This window comes from Callithrix jacchus, chromosome 6 (assembly GCF_049354715.1).
Source record: "Callithrix jacchus isolate 240 chromosome 6, calJac240_pri, whole genome shotgun sequence".
NCBI lineage: Eukaryota > Metazoa > Chordata > Mammalia > Primates > Cebidae > Callithrix > Callithrix jacchus.
Genome location: NC_133507.1, coordinates 15,974,608 through 15,993,901, shown reverse-complemented (window position 1 = coordinate 15,993,901; position 19,294 = coordinate 15,974,608). Strand labels below are relative to the sequence as shown.

The window sequence follows — 19,294 nt, the reverse complement described above, 5'->3', positions numbered from 1 at the left end:
TCCCAATGTATATCAAACATCATGTTATACACCTTGAATATGCTGTATAAATTATATTTGTCAACTGTGCCTCAGTGAAGCTGAAGACATTTAAAAATAAATTTCAAAATATTTTTTAAAGAAAAAAATAGTTCAACAAACACGTTTTAGACAAGTACTGAGATTTCATTTAATGCGCCTGTCAGTGTATGTTAAATGGAATCTCAGAATTATGTTCTAGGTAAGACCCTCGTCTTGCATCTGAGAAAATAGGCATGGAGAAATATCTCAAGGCAAACAACAAATAAGAGGAGTTGGGATTCAAACTAGGTCTTCTAACTGAATATACAGGGATAGTTTCACATGATCACTGAACCAGTGGCCTTCACACCATCGTTAGAATGAAAATGTAGGGGCTTCATTTCAGACCTATTACTTTGTTTTGTTTTGAGACTGAGTCTCACTCTGTCACCCAGGCTGGAGTGCAGTGGCACGATCTCAGCTCACTGAAACCTCTGCCTCCTGGGTTCAAGCAATTCTCTGTCTCAGCCTCCCCAGTATCTGGGATTACAGGCATGCACCACCACACCTGGCTAATTATTATTATTATTATTATTTTGTATTTTTAGTAGAGACGGGGTTTCACCATTTTGGACAAACTGGTCTTGGACTCCTGACCTCATGATCCACCCACCTCAGCCTCGCAAAGTGCTGGGATCAAAGGTGTGAGCCACCCCACCTGGCCCAGACCTATTATTACAAATCAGAAACTGAGGCGGGCAGGGGCAGCAATCTATATCACAAGCCTACAGGTGATTCTGATGCATGTTCAAGGTCTGGAAGGACTGCACTAGCCCAGAACCTCCTTTTCCCTGGAACTATTTGGAAAGACAGAGGATCCCTGCAAGACTCAGAAGGCACTCCCTCTTTAACACCTTCGTTTCCATGCCTCCAGCTCTCCTAAACAGCCCTGTGTCTGTGTTTTCCTCTCTCCATTCAGCATACATTCACTGAGTGCCTCTGATGAGTGGGACACTGTGTTGGAGTCTACAAATACACAGGCACAGACAGAATTTCTCTACGTTCAGAGAAAATGGCAAAGATGTGAAGACAGCGATCATCACGGCACTTACAAAGGCTTTGTCTCAATCCTCCTCAATCCCTGGGGCCCCTGACACTACTGACCCTGCTGCTTTCCTCAAGGAACTCTCTTCCATCCTAACTATATACCCCGGCTGGTGGTTTCTCTTTTTCATTAGCTTTACTTTCTCTCTTTCACGGCATTACGTAAATCCTTCCCAATGTTCCATTTGTATACTTCTTTCCTCTTTACACATTTCTTCTTGTTAATATTCTGGAATTTGCTACTCCTTATGATGTTTTTGCTTATCCTAACAGCACCTTCATTTTCCCACTGAGGCTTAAACCCTCCACCATCTCTTTGCCCTGTCTCCAGTACACCAGAATTTGTATTTATTCAGAGGCCAACTCTTCACATTTGTACCTTGGTGTCTCTAACGCATCCTCATACTCACCTTTGCCACCAGATTATTTTAAGGACTCTTTTACCAATCTCTCCTGTGTCCAACATCCATCCCCAGACAGTAGGCAGAAACTTCTTTATAAAAATCATTATCAGGCCGGGTATGATGGCTCACATCTGTAATCTCAGCACTTTGAGAGGCTGAGGTGGGCAGATCACCTGTCAGGAGTTCAAGATCAGCCTGGCCAACATGGTGAAACTCCATCTCTATTGAAAATACAAAAATTAGCTGGGCATGGTGTCAGGCACCTGTCATTTCAGCTATCTGAGAGGCTGAGGTTGGAGAATCACTCAAACCCGGGAGATGGAGGTTGCAGTGAGCTGCAATCATGCCACTGCACTCCAGCCTGGGTGACAGAGTGAGACTCTGTCTCAAAAAAATATGTATATATAGCACTCTCTTATTGGTTCTCCATTAGCCACCAACCTCAAAATTGTCTTTCAGGAAGGCTCTCTACAATACGATTTCAGATGAACTTTTCCAAGGGAGTGAATCCCTTACACACTCACTTCAACAGAACACACTTCACTGTTCTCCAAAGGTAACCTTTTTTTTTTTTTTTTCTTAAAAAATAACTTTTAAGTTCAGGGGTATGTGTGCAGGTTTGTTACATAGGTAAACTGTGTCATGGGGGTTTGTTGTACAGATTATTTCATCACCCAGGTATTAAGCCTAGTACCCATTAGTTGTTTATCTTGATCCTCTCCCTCCTCTGATCTTGCAGCCTCCAAAAAGCCCCAGTGTGTGCTGTTCCCCTCATGTGTTCTCACTATTTCCCTCCCACTTACTTAAAGTGAGAACATGCTATGTTTTCTGTGACTGCATTAGTTCTGCCAGGGATAATGACTTCCAGATCCATCCATATTCCTGCAAAGGGCCTGGTCTCATTCCTTTTTTACCGCTGCATAGTATTCCATGGTGTATGTGTACCACATTTCCTTTAGTCAGTCTATCATTGATGGGCATTTAGGTGGATTCCATATCGTTGCTATTGTGACTAGTGCTGCAATGAACATACATATGCGTATGTCTATATAATAGAATGATTTCTATTCCTTTAGATGGACAGCCAGTAATGAGATTGCTGAGTTGAATGCTCTTTCTGTCTTTAGGACTTTGAGGAATTGATACACTGTCTTCCAACAATCAAATGCAACCCTTTCTTTCCTAACTTCTCTTCCTGCATTTCTTTCTCCCAGCTAGTTCGTCCTTTGTGTTATTATCTGTTGATACTCTACTATTCTTTGTGACCCAACTGAAACCTTCTCCCTGGTGCCTGCCAACTTCCACCAATGGGCTATGTTTTCTTCATTCAATTCTTCATTGAATTCCTGCAGTGACTTTTTCTTCCTTTTATTTGCATTTGGATACTGGCATGGCTGAATTCTCAGCTGCCTCAAGGCTTGCTTGCCTTTTGCTGCCCTAAACAATAACTTTTTCAGGGAAGAAACTTAATAAATATTGGTTGGGTATTATTAAAATGTGTTTCTCTTCTGTTTTCCATTCTTGACCCATTTTGCTACTACCATTTGATTAGCAAATATCCCTTAGCTTCTATCCCAAAGATCCAGAATTTACTTTTCATGAGTCTTATTCAAATAAGACTATTCAAAAAAGACTCTGTGTCTTGCATCTGATCCTGTCTAAAACCCAGTTCCCAGGAGTCACAGAGGTTTATATATAGTTTGTAATTGAACACCCTAATTATAGTGGGATTAATCTGGACAGATCTGGGTTAAAGTGTCTCCTCTTAACTCCCTTTTGATTACCTTTTGTTAGTCTCACAGGGCCTCCGTTTCTGTGTCTGTTTAAAAAAAAAAGGCTAATATCTTCTACTTTGAAGGCTGACTGTCAGAGCCAAAAAAAGAGAAAGAAATTGGAATGGCTAACTAAATAAGACATGGCCAATTCTGCATAAATGTTTAAAAGTTGAAAGGATTCACCTTCGTTTTACAGATGGAGAAACTGAGGCCCAGCTCTGTGGATTCAGTGGCTGAAGGGCCCCAACTTGAAGGAAACAAAACCAACACTGAAACCATCACTTCTTGAGTCCCTGCTTGGTCCTTCTCCAAATAAATGATGCAAACCCTTCCAGGAACAAACCTGGTCCAATGACTGGAGGCCTCTGAGGGGGCCCCTGCTGTGTGGGGTAGGTTTGTCACCAGTCCCTCATCTCACTCACGGGGACAGCCAAACTTTCGATCCCCTCCATTAAACTGAGAGCCACACACAGCCTTGTGAGCAGTTCAGAAGGCATTCTGTCAGGCCCTGGCAGCCCTGACATTTTGGGTGATTTTTGCACAGCTGGGCTGACTCAGGGCTGACTCACTTGGCCACGTGGGCAGGAGAGGCGACGACAAGCTGCTGGCATCTGACCTTTTAGACCTTGTCTCCCTCCCTAGTATGTAGAGGAGTCCCTGGGGCAGTTGTGACACCCTGTGGCCAGGTCGGCTCATCACAGCAGTGTCCCTTAATAAAACAAAGAGTGCACCAGGCATTTGCCAGGGAAGAAAGGGTGCGCGCCTGAGTTTGTGGATTATTCCACCTTCTGGCTGCAGCTCAGGCTCCCTACTCCTCCACTGTCTGGCAGCACTTCCACCCTTAATTAAATTTATTTGCAGCCTTTTGGGACTTAATTGAGAATACCCTCCCAGAAAGTAGATATGAAGAACTGAAAACGTGAGGGCCATGGGAAATGACTCAGAATCAACATTGAACACTTCTGGAGGACAGGAGATATATCTTCCAGTCCACGGAGCGCCACCCAAACCAAGGGCACTGTGTACTGTAGATACTCAACAAATGTTACTGCATGTTGAATGTGTTCCATGCCCAATAGCTTGACTAAAAGGCTAGTAAGTGTTACGTGCTGTTGTATTACATTTGATCTATGAATATAAGCTAGATGCATACTTCTAACATTCAGCTGACTTGCTCTTGATTGTGACTTGCCAGTACTGAGAACTAGAATATTACCTTTCTATGCCTGCCTAGAGAAGTTCAGAAGAATTTGACAAGCATGCTCTGACATAGGACAGTTCATAATAGGACAATTAGATGATGCTATCCACATATGTGTGTGCTTCTTTTACTCTCCATGCGTTTTTTTTTTTTTTTTTTGAGATGGAGTTTCGCTGTTGTTACCCAGACTGGAGTGCAATGGCACAATCTCGGCTCACTGCAACCTCCGCCTTCTGGGTTCAAGCAATTCTCCTGCCTCAGCCTCCCGAGTAGCTGGGACTACAGGCGCGTACCACCATGCCCAGCTAATTTTAGTATTTTTAGTAGAGACGAGGTTTCACCTTGTTGACCAGGATGGTCTCGATCTCTTGACCTCGTGATCCACCCACCTTGGCCTCCCAAAGTGCTGGGATTATAGGCATGAGCCACCGCGCCTGGCCTCCATGTTTTTGTTCAGCTTTTCTTCGCTCAGTATCCCTTCCTCCCATTCCTCTCAATCTCTATTCTTTCTCTTATGACAAGGCCCCTAGTTTTATTTTTTACGCTTGCTTTAATTCTTTGAGAAAATAGTTTTTAATGAAAGTATTTAGCACAGCAGTTTGTGAGACTAGAATGAAAGTGCATCTAATTGTGCCTCTTCTAGGTGAACCATAACAAAGCCCACTAGAATTTAGTTTCAGGTGAATGGACAGTAAAATCAACAGAAGCGTATGCATTATGGTATCCCTCAGTGGAAGCAAACTCACTTACCAGGATTCAGAATTATTATAAAATTATTTAGAAAAGCACTATCATGTCATTTGTGCTGGAGGAACTGACGGGGTGAAATGCATCTCTTGTCATATACTGGTTCCTAGAAGTGTCTTGGAATATTACTGTCTGCTTCTATCAGATAACAAAACTAAAATAAAAAGAGCAAGAACAAGCATCCAGAGCTGGCGACATTCCTATGGTTGGAGGACAGTTTAAATAGTGAACAAAGAGAACGGCAGTAGAGAGAGCCTAGAGTTGAAAAAGGAGGCAAAAGTTCTGCATATCCTAGACAACTGTCACAGTGTGTGGAGAACCAGCCGCAGCTGTCTCAGTTCACACTGCAGGCTGCCCTTCTGAATCACAGTTAGCAGCAGCCGTTGCCCTCCAACGCTGTGTTCTGTCAGCCACACTGGATCCCACCCAGCACTTGTGAGGACCCAATCCCAACCCTGGCCAACCAGGCTCTACATGATCGAGCTCCTGCCTCCTCCAAACCCTTGTCCATACCCCACTGCCTTACACACCCTGACAGTCCTGCTTTGCACTTGCCATTCCTTCTGTCTGCAACAGGGGTCCCCAACTGATCCCAGCACAAGGCCTGTTAGAAACCGTGTTACACAGCAGGAGGCGAGTGGAGCACTGCAATCCCATCGCTCGCATTACTGTTTGACTCTACCTCCTGTCAGATCGGCAGTGGCATTATATTCTCACAGGTGTGCGAACCCTATCGTGAACTGTGCACTTGGCTGGAAATGTCCGTTTTTAGATTCTTCACAGAAAGGGTTTCCAAACTGCTGCATACACACACCAGTTTAACTCTGTAAGGTGAATGCACGCATTGACAACCATTCTGTTAGATAGCTCCATTTTCGTTTTAGAGCCAGGTATTTCTCATCACAGCATATACTCCCATTCACTCTGGAATGTCCAAACGCAGCTCCTAGAACTCTGTAAGGATCTAGGTTGCACGATCCTTTTGAGAATCTAATGCTTGATGATCTGTCACTGTCTCTCATCACTTCCAGATGCAAAAGTCTAGTTGCAGGAAAATGAACTCAGGGCTCCCACCAATTCTATATCATGGTGAGTTGTATCATTGTTTCATAATATATTACAATGTAATATTAATAAAAAATAAAGTGTACAGTAAATAGTGCCTTTGAATCATCCTAAAACTATGGCCCACCCCAGTCTGTGGAAAAATTGTCCTCCACAAAACCAGTCCTTGGTGCCAAAATGGTCGATGATTGCTGGTATAGAATGTGTGTCTCCCATCTAGAGTTGATTTTTGTATAAGGTGTAAGGAAGGGATCCAGTTTCAGGTTTCTGCATGGCTAGCCAGTTTTCCCAATACCATTTATTAAATAGCAAATACTTTTCCCCATTGCTTGTTTAAACATGAGGCCTAACACCATAAAAATTCCAGAAGAAAACCTCGACAATACCATCCAGGACATAGGCCTGGGTAAGGACTTCATAACTCAAACACCAAAAGCACTGACAACAAAGGCCAAAATAGACAAGTGGGATCTAATTAAACTTAAGAGTTTCTGCACAGCAAAAGAAACTATCATCAGAGTGAACCGGCAACCAACAGAAGGGGAAAAATTTTTGCAATCTACCCATCAGACAAAGGGCTAATATCCAGAATTTACAGAGAACTTAAACAAATTTACAAGAAAAAAAGGCCGGGCGTGGTGGCTCACACCTATAATCCCAGCACTTTGGGAGGCCGAGGCAGGTGAATCACGAGGTCAAGAGATTGAGACCATCCTGGTCAACATGGTGAAACCCCGTCTCTACTAACAATACAAAAATTAGTTGGGCGTGGTGGCGCGTGCCTGTAATCCCAGCTACTCAGGAGGCTGAGGCAGGAGAATTGCTTGAACCCAGGAGGTGGAGGTTGCGCTGAGCTGAGATCGTGCCATTGCACTCCAGCCTGGGTAACAAGAGCGAAACTCTGTCTCAAAAAAAAAAAAAAGCTAAATAAAATAAAAAACAAATTTACAAGAAAAAAAAAACCATCAAAAAGTGGGCTGTTCCTGTATTGGGTGCATATTATATTTAGGATAGTTAGCCCTTCCTGTTACATTGATCCCTTCACCATTATATAATGCCCTTCTTTGTCTTTTTTGATTTTTGTTAGTTTAAAGTCTGTTTTATCAGAGACTAGAATTGCAACCCTGGCTGTTTTTTGTTTTTCATTTGCTTGGTAAATATTCCTCCATTCCTTTATTCTGAGCCTATGTGTGTCTTTGCAGGTGAAATTGGTCTCCTGGATACAGCATACCAATGGGTCTTGCCTCTTTAAATTTGCAAGTCTGTGTCTTTTAATTGGGGCATTTGGCCAATTTATATTTAAGGTTAGTATTGTTATGTGTGAATTTGATCCTGCCATTATGATGCTATTTGGTTGTTTTGCCCATTAGTTGATGCAGTTTCTTCATAGTGTCTATGGTCTTTACAATTTGGTATGTTTCTTCAGTGGCTGGTACTGGTTTTCCCTTTAAGGCAGGCCTGATGGTGACAAAAATCTCTCAGCATTTCCTTGTCTGTAAAGCATTTAATTTCTCCTTCACTTATGAAGCTCAGTTTGTCTGGATATTAAATTCTGGGTTGAAAATCTTTTCTAAGAATGTTGAATATTGGCCCCCACTCTCTTCTGACTTGTAGGCTTTCTGCAGAGAGATTCATTGTTAGTCTGACAGGCTTCCCTTTGTGGGTAACCTGACCTTTCTCTTTGGCTGCCCTTAACATTTTTTCCTTCATTTCAACCTTGGTGAATCTGATGATTATTTGTCTTGGGGTCACTCTTCTTGCGGAGTATCTTTGTGGTGTCCTCTGTATTTCCTGAATTTGAATGCTAGCCTGTCTTGCTAGGTTGGGGAAGTTCTCCCAGATAATATCCTGAAGCATGTTTTCCAGCTTGGCTCCTTTCTCCCCGTCACTTTCAGGTACACCAATCAAACGTAGGTTTGGTCTTTTTACATAGTGCCACATTCCATGGAGGCTTTGTTCAGTCCTTTTCATTCTTTTTCCTCTAATCTCATCTTCACGCTTTATTTCATTAAGTTGGTCTTCAATCTCTGATATCCTTTCTTCCACTAGATCGATTCAGCTATTAATATTTGTGTATGTTTCATGAAGTTCTCATGCTGTTTTTCAGTTCCATCAGGTCATTTATGTTCTTCTCCAAACTGGTTATTCTAGTTAACAATTCCTCTAACCTTTTTTCAAGGTTCTTAGCTTCCTTGCACTGGGTTAGGACATGCTCATCTAGCTTGAAGGAGTTTGTTTTTACCCACTTTCTGAAGACTATTTCTGTCCATTCATCAAACTCATTCTCCATGCAGTTCTATTTCCTTGCTGGCAAGGATTTGTGATCCTTTGGCTGAGAACAGGCATTCTTGTTTTTGGAATATTCAGCCTTTTTTGTGCTGACGTTTTCTCATCTTTGTGGATTTATCTACCTTTGGTCTTTGATGGTGGTGACCTTCATATGGGGTTTCTGGGTGGACGTCCTTTGTGTTGATGTTGATGCTATTCCTTTTAGTTTTTTAGTTTTCCTTCTAATAGGACCCTCTGCTGTAGTTTGCTGGGGTCCACTCCAGACCCTGTTTGCCTGGGTATAACCATTAGGGGCTCCAGAACAGCAACGATTGCTACCTGTTTTTTCCTATGGTAGCTTCGTACCAGAGGGCACCCACCAGATGCCAGCCAGAGCTCTCCTGTATGAGGTGTCTGTTGTTTCCTGCTGGGAGGTGTCTCCCAGTCAGGAGGCATGGGGGTCAGGAACCCACTTGAGGAGATAGTCTGTCCCTTAGCAGAGCTCAAGTGCTGTGCTTGGAGATCCACTGCTCTCATCAGAGCCAGCAGGCAGGAATGTTTAAGTCTGCTGAAGCTGCACCCACAGTCGCCCCTTCCCCCCAGGTGCTCTGGCCCAGGGAGATAGGAGTTTTATCTATAAGCCCTGACTGGGGCTACTGCCTTTCTTTCAGAGATGCCCTACCCAGAGAGGAGGAATCTAGAGAGGCAGTCTGGCTATAGCACCTTTGCCAAGCTGTGGTGGGCTGCACCCAGTACAAACTTGCTGGTGGCTTTGTTTACACTGTGAGGGGAAAACCCACTTACTCAATCCTCAGTAATGGCATTTACTGAGTAATGGTGCACCCCCTCAAGCTTGAGTGTCCCAGGTCGAGCTCAGAGTGCTGTGCTAGCAGCAAGAATTTCAAGCCAGTGGATCTTAGCTTGCTGGGCTCTGTGGGGTGGGATCCACTGAGCTAGAACTCTTGGCTCCCTGGCTTCCGCCCCTTTTCCAGGGGAGCGAATGGTTCTGTCTTGCTGGCATTCCAGGTGCCACTGCAGTGTGAAAAAGAAAGCTGCTGCAGCTAGCTTGGTGTCTGCCCAAATGGCCAGTTTCATTTTTTTTGTGTGTGTTTTGAGATGAAGTCTCAGTCTTGTCACCCAGGCTGGAGTACAACGGTGCCATCTCGGTTCACTGCAACCTCTGCCTCCCAAGTTCAAGCAATTCTCCTGACTCAGCCTCCTGAGTAGCTGGGATTAAGGTGCCCACCACCACCCTAGCTAATTTTTTTATAATTTTAGTAGAGACGACATTCTCCATGTTGCCCAGGCTGGTCTCAAACTCCTGACCTCAGATTATCAGCCTGCCTCTATCTCCCAAAGTGCAGGGATTACGGGCACAAGCCACCACGCTCAGCCGACCCCTTACTTAGCAAAGTTTTCAATTTTGTCTTCCAGATGAATTATTTAGGGGGAGGCTGGTTTCCAATTTACACATAGTGATGCAGCACTAGACCTTTAAAAATACCCTAGTCTGTAAAACAAGACTATATTTGTTTTCTAAAATGTCCTACCAATGAAGTAATGGAAGTTTTGGAAATGGGAATTAATATTTATTGATCACTTACTATAGGCCTGCCATGATGCTAGAAGCTTTCCAAACATTTTATGATTTATTTCTCTCAACAACTATTCTGGAAACAGAGGGTGAGAGAGAATAAATAACTTGACTAAGGCTGTATTTGTATCCCTCCAAAAGATATCTCCAAGTCCTAAATCCCAGTACCGGTAAACGTGAGCCGACTTGGAAATAAGGTCTTTCCAGAGGTAATTAAGGATCTCAAGATATACTGGATTTTGGTGAGCCTGAAATCCAATGACTATTATCCTTTCAAGAAGAGGAGAGGCACAGAGATACACTGAGAAGATGGGCCAGTGAAGACAGGGGCAGAGATTGGAGAGATGCAGCTACAAGGCAAGGACTGTCACAGATTGCCGGCGACTAACCAGCAACTAGGCAGGAAATGTGGAATGTGACTTCTGCCTTCCAGATCCATGAGGCAGTAAGCGTTTTTCCAAGACATCCTGTTTATAATAGTTTGTTATAGTATCTTTATTTAACTAACACAAAATCCTGGGCTGGTAACGGCAGAGCAAGGATTTGAACCCGGATCTGTTGAATCCAAAGCCTGTACTCATTCCACTTTCCCAGTTGGCACCCCTGAATTCTACAGCAGAGGAGCCATCCTTGATCAGCATATTATAACAATATAGAAAGATGTAAAAGCAGAGCCCTATAACCAAATGAAATCTGCAAGCACAGTTGTTACCTTTGGTCAAAGTATCATCTATATTCATGGCCAAAGTGCAAAGACGACCTCACACAAAAAAAACTCTCAACTGATTCCAAATAGAAAGGGTTGAAATTCCAGGAAAGAGGGAGGAGAGATGCAGGGGAACTTAGCAGCAATAGCTACGAGAGCAGAAAATAATAAAGAGAGATTTAACTGGAGGGAAAGAGCAGCCCCTCCCTTTGAAGGGAAATATTCAAAGCACACAACCGACTTGAAAAGAAGATGTGAAGAGAGACATGCAGGCGGCGAGTTGGATTTAGACCAGTCATGCAATGTAATAGCAAAAAAAAAAAAAGGAGCTAATATCATTTCGAAGTTCACTTTCAGAGGTGAAAAAATCACATAGCTGGCAGGTTGCAAAGTTCCTTTTCACGAGGCTCTAATGAGAAGATAGATTATTTCCAAATCACTTCAAACCAGAAAGTAGAAATGTACCAGAGCAAGGTAGGAAATTGATGAAAGGGTTAAACAAAAGTAATGCATGCAGAGGATAGATTGATTTCTGGGGACAGATTAAAAGCACTAAATATGCATCCTTGATGAGGTGATAATTAAGGTCACTGGGGAAGCCAAAGGAGCTGTCTGGGAGGAGATGAGAGGCCAGCATGCAGGCAAGTGTGGAACAGCAAACAAAATCTCACACAGGCAAGCAGGTAAGTGGGAGTGATGGGGTGCAATCCACAAAGGATCATTCACAAAGTCGCAGTGCAACCTCCTGATAGGGTGAGGTTTATTGCTTCTCTATGTAACTCAAATTTCAAATGACCTTCCATGTTCCATGAGTGAAGTCATTTCCTTTGAGGAAAGGTGCTATATCAACGTAAACATGTAAGGCTGAGCTGGACAGAGTGCTAGAAAATAAACACATCCCGAAATCCTCCTGCCCTGATCCTCCAGAGACAGACTGGATGTGACCTCATGGATCTTTCTTTTCATCTTCTACTTATGGGAATTGTACCTGACACCACCAATTTTGTGGACCCCTTCCATCTGCGAAACTCACAAATAAGTGATATTACTGGAGACCACACTGTTTTAATAAAAATGCTCTGAGATCCGTCTTCACCCAGCATGTCTGGAAGAATAGTTATGTGGCTAACACTAGTGAGTCTGGAAAGTGCTTCATCAGAAAAGACTGGGTCCCGATAGCAGAAATATGACTGAACTCTGTTTTAGGAATAGCCAGGAGTAAACTCTTGCAGAAATCAAGGTTGCCCATTCTCTGCATGTGCATGTACATCTCAGTTCCTTTGAAGCTTAGACATATATTATTTGAGGTTCAATCCAGTTTCCTTCTTTTGAGAGGCCTTCCCTAATTCTCAGGTACGCAGTGAGCCTTCTCTGCCCTGGGTGTTGTATCTATTTCACTGCTTGTCACAGTCTGAGTTGTTGCTTACTGATTTCATTCTTTTACTGGCCCCTGTGGCCCAGGGTCTGGAATCAGAGGTCAAAAGGATGAGTGCCATATTCTGCCTCTTCACTCTCACAGCACGGCCCACCTCATAGGACCACGGTGACCAGCAGCATCTAATTACCTATTAATGGAAAAGACACTAAGGGTGATTTTCTCCCAGCTTTGAATTAACTAAAAAGGTCACCCAAAAATGTAATTTTTCTCCCCAAGGAAAAGCGATTATCAAAAGCTAATGGAATCTGAACTTTACTACTTCCCACTGAACTTTTCGTTTTGTTTTAGGATATTAAAAGAGAGAACGAGGCATGGAGAAAGGGAAGAAGTGGAAGCCAGGAGTTAGATCTGCAAAGGCTCTTCCATATTAGTAAGTGATCTTTGACCTTAGCGCACACACCAGGTGTAGATGGGTCACTGGTAAATTAAAGGCATTGTAGTAGACTCCCTGTCACGTCTATTAAAAAAAGAGATATTGAATACTTATTATATGTTTGATGTTACAATTGATAATAAATATCCCTTGGGCCTAGGATGGTACCTCACTCGTAGTTGGCACTTGATAAATATATTGGCTTTCAAATGAATGAGTGAATGAAGAGGTTTGAACCTCAATGCTCTGGCCACAGACCCCTGGGGGTCCTCATTACAGGAGGGCCTACAAAATTTTCTGAACTGAAAGTCATTTTTAAAAATATTTTACAACCTAAATGATCTCTACTGATACTTCCTGTCTACCTTTGTTCTGGGTTCTGAGAGGAGGAGAAACCACAAAGTAGGAGCAGAACTCGAAGCCCAAGAGAAGGAGTCAGTGCCAGAGGGTCCAGCAAAGCAGGGATGTGCCTGACATAGCAGGATCCGTGGAGGTTCTGTAACGAGGACAAACACGGGCGTCTTAGAAAAATTCCACGTCTTTACCAGAGATTTCAGGCGATCAGTCTATGATCCACTTTCCCATTTTCTAGTGCAGTAAGGAGGGGAGTCTAGTGTCAAATAAATCTGCACAGCTTACCATACTCACTGGTTTAGCAGTTCTCAAATTTGAGATGCCTAAGAATTAGTAGCACTATACATATTACACAAATATTCATCTATATAGTACTAACGAAATAAATACCAGGCTTTTGGAAAAGCTAGTTAAATGCAGATTCCCTAAGCCCCATCCCTAAGGATTTTCAATTAGTAGGTCTGGAGCTGGAGCCCAGAAATCTGTATTTTTCATAAAAGCCCCAAATAAGTCTGATGAGGGTGGCCCTGGGATGAAACCTGGAGAAACATATTTTGGCTCCGTTTGCTTTATTCACCTTAGTAGACCTGCCTGTGTCATGAACGTAATGAGCCCCATCTAAAGTGGGGAGAGGTCTTTAAATCATCTTAGCCTCATCCTAACGGCTTACTAATAAGAAGCCATAGCACCAAGAAGTTAGTCATTCTTAACCAAACAGGCAATTATTTAAAGGCAAGACTAGGCAGACATGGGTGTGGCCTCCTGTTTCTTTATTTAAATTATCTTCTCTGATGTCAAACTTAGTAGCATCCTACACAGTTTGGAATTAAGAGCATTTCTGTTCGTTGGTCATACAGTTTCCGAGACATGTATGAGAAACGTTAAATCTTAGATGGAAGTATAATATAGTGGGAAGCCCTGCTCAGTGTCTACCTTATAGAAATGCTATAATTAAATAAAATATTTCACCCACAGGAAGTCCTCAATTAACATTATTCTACTAATATTGTATAATCATTGATCAAATAGCAATAACATGTTTTGTTTTTGAAATGGCAAATCAACACTTTTCTATCAAACTTCTGTTGCAAGGTACTTGCATTTTAAGAAAAAACCTCTCTCCCCCCACTGGCTGGTGGGGTGTGTGTGTGTGTGTGTGTGTGTGTGTGTGTGTGTATAAAGTTGAATCATACAGAATTACCATTATTTATCACTTCTGAACTATGAAACAGCAATCTTATACTGTCTTCCTAATGTATAAACATACTTATGTCAGAGCTACAGAAATGGAAAGGTATTTTAATTTAAATAAAAAATATAATTAAAATTAAAAATGTTACCCATGATCACAGTTTTGATTATACCATAGTCTTACCAATTGGACTAAATTTTGATAATAGCACTTATAGCACCAATTGTCAGAGCTTATCATAAATTACAGAATTTTAGATACATACAATTGATTTGTAGACAGGGAGAATTTCATGCTCAATTCTGTACTAAAGAGTTTTATATTTTTAATGTAAACCTTTCTGAATTTAGTCAGAGGCATCGTTTCTCCTGTTGAATGGAAGAAAGCCAATTTTGACAGTTCTTTCTAATCTCATGTGTCTGGTCTCCTTAAAGCAAAAGGAAAAGGTCACGATCAAAGGTCACAAGGACATTATTGTTGGCTATCGACTCTGAAACCCAAACATCTGTCAGACTGCAGAAAACATCAACTCTGTCGAATGACACTAGTCCAAATTCCTGTCAAAGGGTCAATAAATTGTCTAAAAGCAGGACCCCTTATAGAATGCAATTAGAAATCACAGATCAAAGGTGAAGTCAGGCCAAAGGCAGTTTGCTAAGGCTAAGAAGGGCCTTAAGGAATAGATTTTTACATGTGAGCAGAGAGTGAAGGTGAAAGGAGGCAAGGTAACATTTAAACTGGAAAGGTGATCATAATTTTTATAACGGTAAAGCATTATTACAACACAAATTCTGTTCTACCAGCAAGCAATCGCTCCTGGTGACAGAAGAGGCAGAAGAGATAGACAAAGCAGCAAAGGTGCTTTTCCACAATACTTACTGTGGGCTAAGGACACAGGACTAGCCCTTGTGATTTCTTTCCATTTTTTTTGAGTCAACTTGATTGAAGTATAATTTACAAAAGGAGGAGAAAATTGAGGGGTAGAGATAGACAAGCAAAGTATATACCTGAAATGTGACAAAGTGACCGGTGAATGGTAAAAATTAATTGGTCAACCAAATATTTTGTCTAGGTGAAGCCAACTATAACAATATTTCCAAATTTATGACTCTATAGAAACATCAAGTGACTCGACATTATGTAGGCACAGGATAAAGCTGTGCCAGGGTCAACAGCAAGTTAAATCAATAACAAAATCAGACAAGAGCTGTCTAGTTCTATATTTGCCCATTGATCAGGCATTTTGGAGACACTGTCCTCTGCTTGCTCATTGTTTTCTCCTTTCCCATTTTATTATTCTGCCCTCCTCAATTTGTACAGTTCAACCTCTATAGCAATATCACACAACGTCCACCAATCTAACCCTATGACAAGTTTTCCATCTTCATTTTTTTTTCCAAGTAAAATCTCGCTATTGCCCGGGCTGGAGTGCAGTAGCATGATCTCAGCTCACTGCCACCTTTGCCTTCTGGGTTCAAGCAATTCTCCTGCCTCCACCTCCCAAGTAGCTGGGATTACAGGCATGAGCCAATATGCCTGGCTAATTTTTATACTTTTAGTAGAGATGGATTTTCACCATGTTGGCCAGGCTGGTCTCAAACTCCTGACCTCAGGTGATCCCTCTGCCTTGGCCTCCCAAAGTGGCAGGATTACATGTGTGAACCATGGCTCCCGGTCCATCTTCATTTTAATGTATTGTGATAATTGCTATTCTAATCAGTTTAATCTCCCTGCCCTGACCTCTTGAAAGTCTTCTCTTCTGTGCTTTACCTTCCACTTCTATGAGAGTATTTTTTTCCTTTCTTATTGACATCTTTTTTTATATTGATGCCCCCCATTAATGTGTGTATGGCCCCAAAATTGTCATCTCTATTAATTTTTCATTTTACAACAATCTTTCCTTGAGTTTCCATCTGCTTCCAGGACTGTTATATATGCTGTTGACTTTTAAATCTATTTTTTTAACCTCTCTCCACAACATAAAACCTGCACTTCTAACAGTGGCTTTGAGTAGTTTTGAGTCTTCTTAACATGTCAGTCAATGTCTTTGCACCCACTCTGGCTGTCCAGAGGTGCACCTGAGCCCCAGTGCTGTTACATTCAGGTCAGATTGCTTCAAAGTCCACAAAAGCGAAGGTTTATTGCCTTCACCACTGTGCCCTCTCCACCTGGATGGCATGTGGCCTTCTCAGGTTCAGCATATCACAGGGAGTATTTTTCATTTCCTCCCCATCTGTTCCTGCAATTTGTGCTACCTATTTTAGTGAAAGCCACAGAAACCATCAAATCATCTCATAATCATCTTACCTTCTTCCTCCTTACCCCAGATCCCATCGGACACCACCTGCATCAAATCTACTCCTACAGAGCCCTCAGATGTGTTCCCATATCTCATTCCTCCACTCTAGTCTTACCACAGTCCCTCAGCTCGCCTTTTCCTAGACTGGTTTTTAGTCAATAGTTTGTTTTTAGTCTCCCTGGCCCTCTACTCTACCTCCAATGCTAGAATTAATCTCCCTCATTCCTGGCAGAGGCATCTAGAAGGCAAATCTGCTGGAATTATTCTCACTTTTAGATTTCCTCAGCAACTCTCAATCACCCTCAGCGTACTGCCTAATACATCATTCAAGGCCGGGCGCGGTGACTCAAGCCTGTAATCCCAGCACTTTGGGAGGCCGAGGCGGGTGGATCACGAGGTCAAGAGATTGAGACCATCCCGGTCAACATGGTGAAACCCCGTCTCTACTAAAAATACAAAAAATTAGCTGGGCACGGTGGCATGTGCCTGTAATCCCAGCTATTCGGGAGGTTGAGGCAGAAGAATTGCCTGAACCCAGGAGGCAGAGGTTGTGGTGAGCTGAGACCGCGCCATTGCACTCCAGCCTGGGTAACAAGAGTGAAACTCCGTCTCAAAACAACAACAACAACAACAAAAATACATCATTCAAGACATTTGACAGTCTAGTCCTAAAAGCTCTTCTAAAAGCCAATCGTCTTGGTATCCTAATCATTTTATCCAAGCTGCCATGCCATGAACTCTCACCACTCTAGTTTTCTTTGTTCATCTTAGAACCACTTTGCTCATTCTCTGTAAACTACCTTCACTGCCAGGTTAACTCCACACTCAGTTTGGTTGCCAGCTTCAGAAAGAAGCCTCCAATAGGCCCTTAAAGGTATCTCTAATTGTCCCTCCTCTTTGCCCACAAAACATTTTCTTCTTATGCTCGTAGTCGATTACATGACATCTGTTTTTTCCACTCCATTCCTTCATTGGAGCTGACACTGTTCTAGGTAACGGGGACCAATTATGTGATGGAAGCTGCTCAGGCCAGCTCAATAGTCAATTTTGCATATTTTTCCTGATGTCACATTCAACGATGTCACAATGGTAGCCTGAAACTGGCCATGATAGGAATATTTACACCAGAGGGATTGGCAAACACTACAAATCAAGGCTCCTTTCAAACCTGTTTTATCAGCACTCCATCAGAGTAGCAGCATACCAAAATCTCCTTAGAAACACATAATTCTAGTAAAGGAAAAGCAGACTACACAAATGCTAAATAAGAATATGATTTCTAAAAGTGTCTGAAGGTGCTAAGTACCATGAAAACAATAGAACAAGGTGGAGTATTCCAGGGTACTGGGCATTCATGTGAATAGCAATATTAACAAGAATTAGGGAAGGAGCAGAGCTGGGAGAAAGTGACAATGAGGATGAGCTAAATTTGTCCAGAAATAAAGGCAAGAGCCCCAGGGTCAGTAAATGATTTCAACTGTTAGGGGTGGAGTATAACAGTTTAATACATGGAGCTCCGTGCACATATTATTTATTCTGTCTTATTCTTAGTGCCTGGCAGAACATAATAGATGCTTAATTAAAGTTAAAATAGAATCTTATTTTATACAGAGCCAGGTAACTAATTCTGGGTTGCACATTCTTCTGTTCTTAAGATTTATTTCTATTAAAACCAACAACTCAGAGGGATAAGTTCTTTCCCTTACCACACAGAGTTTGCAGCAGCTCCTTACCCCATCTGCCTTAGGAGATGGAAGGGAATCCACCCATCATCCATTACTTATTTGAACTACCTTGAATAACTTCCCTAGAGTTTGGTCTTTTCACTCAGGACTTCCCAAACATTAACATGCATGTGAATCACTGAAGAATCTTATTATGCTACATATTCTAATTCAGGAGGTCTGGGATAGGGTCTGAAATTCTTTGTTTCTAACAAGCTCCCAGGTGATGGAACTGATGCTGGTGTGAGGATCCTACTTCGAGTAGCAGAGCTTGGGCTTCAGCCAACGTTTGTTTTCATCCCTCAATAGAAAATGCCCACTTTCTGGGAAATGTCATGCCTTCTTTAGGTAGCTCATAAGTGCTGGTGATTTACTTTCTGTGATCTGAAGTCTGGCTCAGGTAATTCCCCACTTTACAATTCCTAGTTCTAGCTCTTGTAAACACACAGAATAATTCTAATCGCTCTTTCACAAGGCAGCCTTGAAGTACTTAACAGCAAGCCTTCTCCGTCCCAGCTAAATGCCCATGGCTCTGACTGCCACCCATCTGGCTAAGCAGCATCGAGTCTTCTGAACATGCCAGTCATCGTCTTCTTCCCCATTAACTGTCCAGGCACCAACTAAAGTCACCTACAAGCTGATGGAACTTGGACTGCCTTCACCATGCTGCAGTCCTCGGATGGTTTGGGATCTCATGTTGCAAAACCAACAAACCTCTGACTCTGATTCCTGCTTTTGTTTTCTTTTTTGAGGTGCCTGTAAACCAAAAAGTATCTGAGACAAGTCTTAATCACTTTGGAGATTTATTTTGCCAAGGTTAAGGACCATGGCCTGTAACAGCCTCACGAGGTCCTGAGAACATGTGCCAAAAGTGGTTGTGTTACATCTTGGCTTTATACATTTTAGAAAGACAGAAGTTACAGGCAAAGACATGAATCCTTATATGTAAGGTATACATTGGTTGGACCTGGAAAGGTAAAACATCTTGTAGGTAGGAAAGCTTCCAGATCATAGGTGGATTCAAAGATTTCCTGATTGTCAACTGGTTCA

At 42.3% G+C, this 19,294-nt stretch overlaps 1 protein-coding gene and 1 long non-coding RNA gene across 3 annotated transcripts in view; both read right to left on the bottom strand.

Moving 5' to 3' along the window:
* Positions 1–19,294, bottom strand: part of AGBL1 (AGBL carboxypeptidase 1) — a 798,761-nt gene that overhangs the window by 293,568 nt on the left and 485,899 nt on the right. The gene's annotated exons all lie outside the window — the stretch shown is intronic.
* Positions 1,875–17,510, bottom strand: LOC144576780 (uncharacterized). 2 transcript variants are annotated; one of them, XR_013519268.1, is made up of 4 exons: positions 17,321–17,510; positions 15,101–15,228; positions 13,041–13,171; positions 1,875–12,429 (listed from the first exon to the last, which is right to left on the bottom strand). It is a non-coding gene; the product is annotated as an uncharacterized LOC144576780 (long non-coding RNA). The 2 variants fall into 2 exon arrangements; XR_013519267.1 differs by having other exon boundaries at positions 15,101–17,510.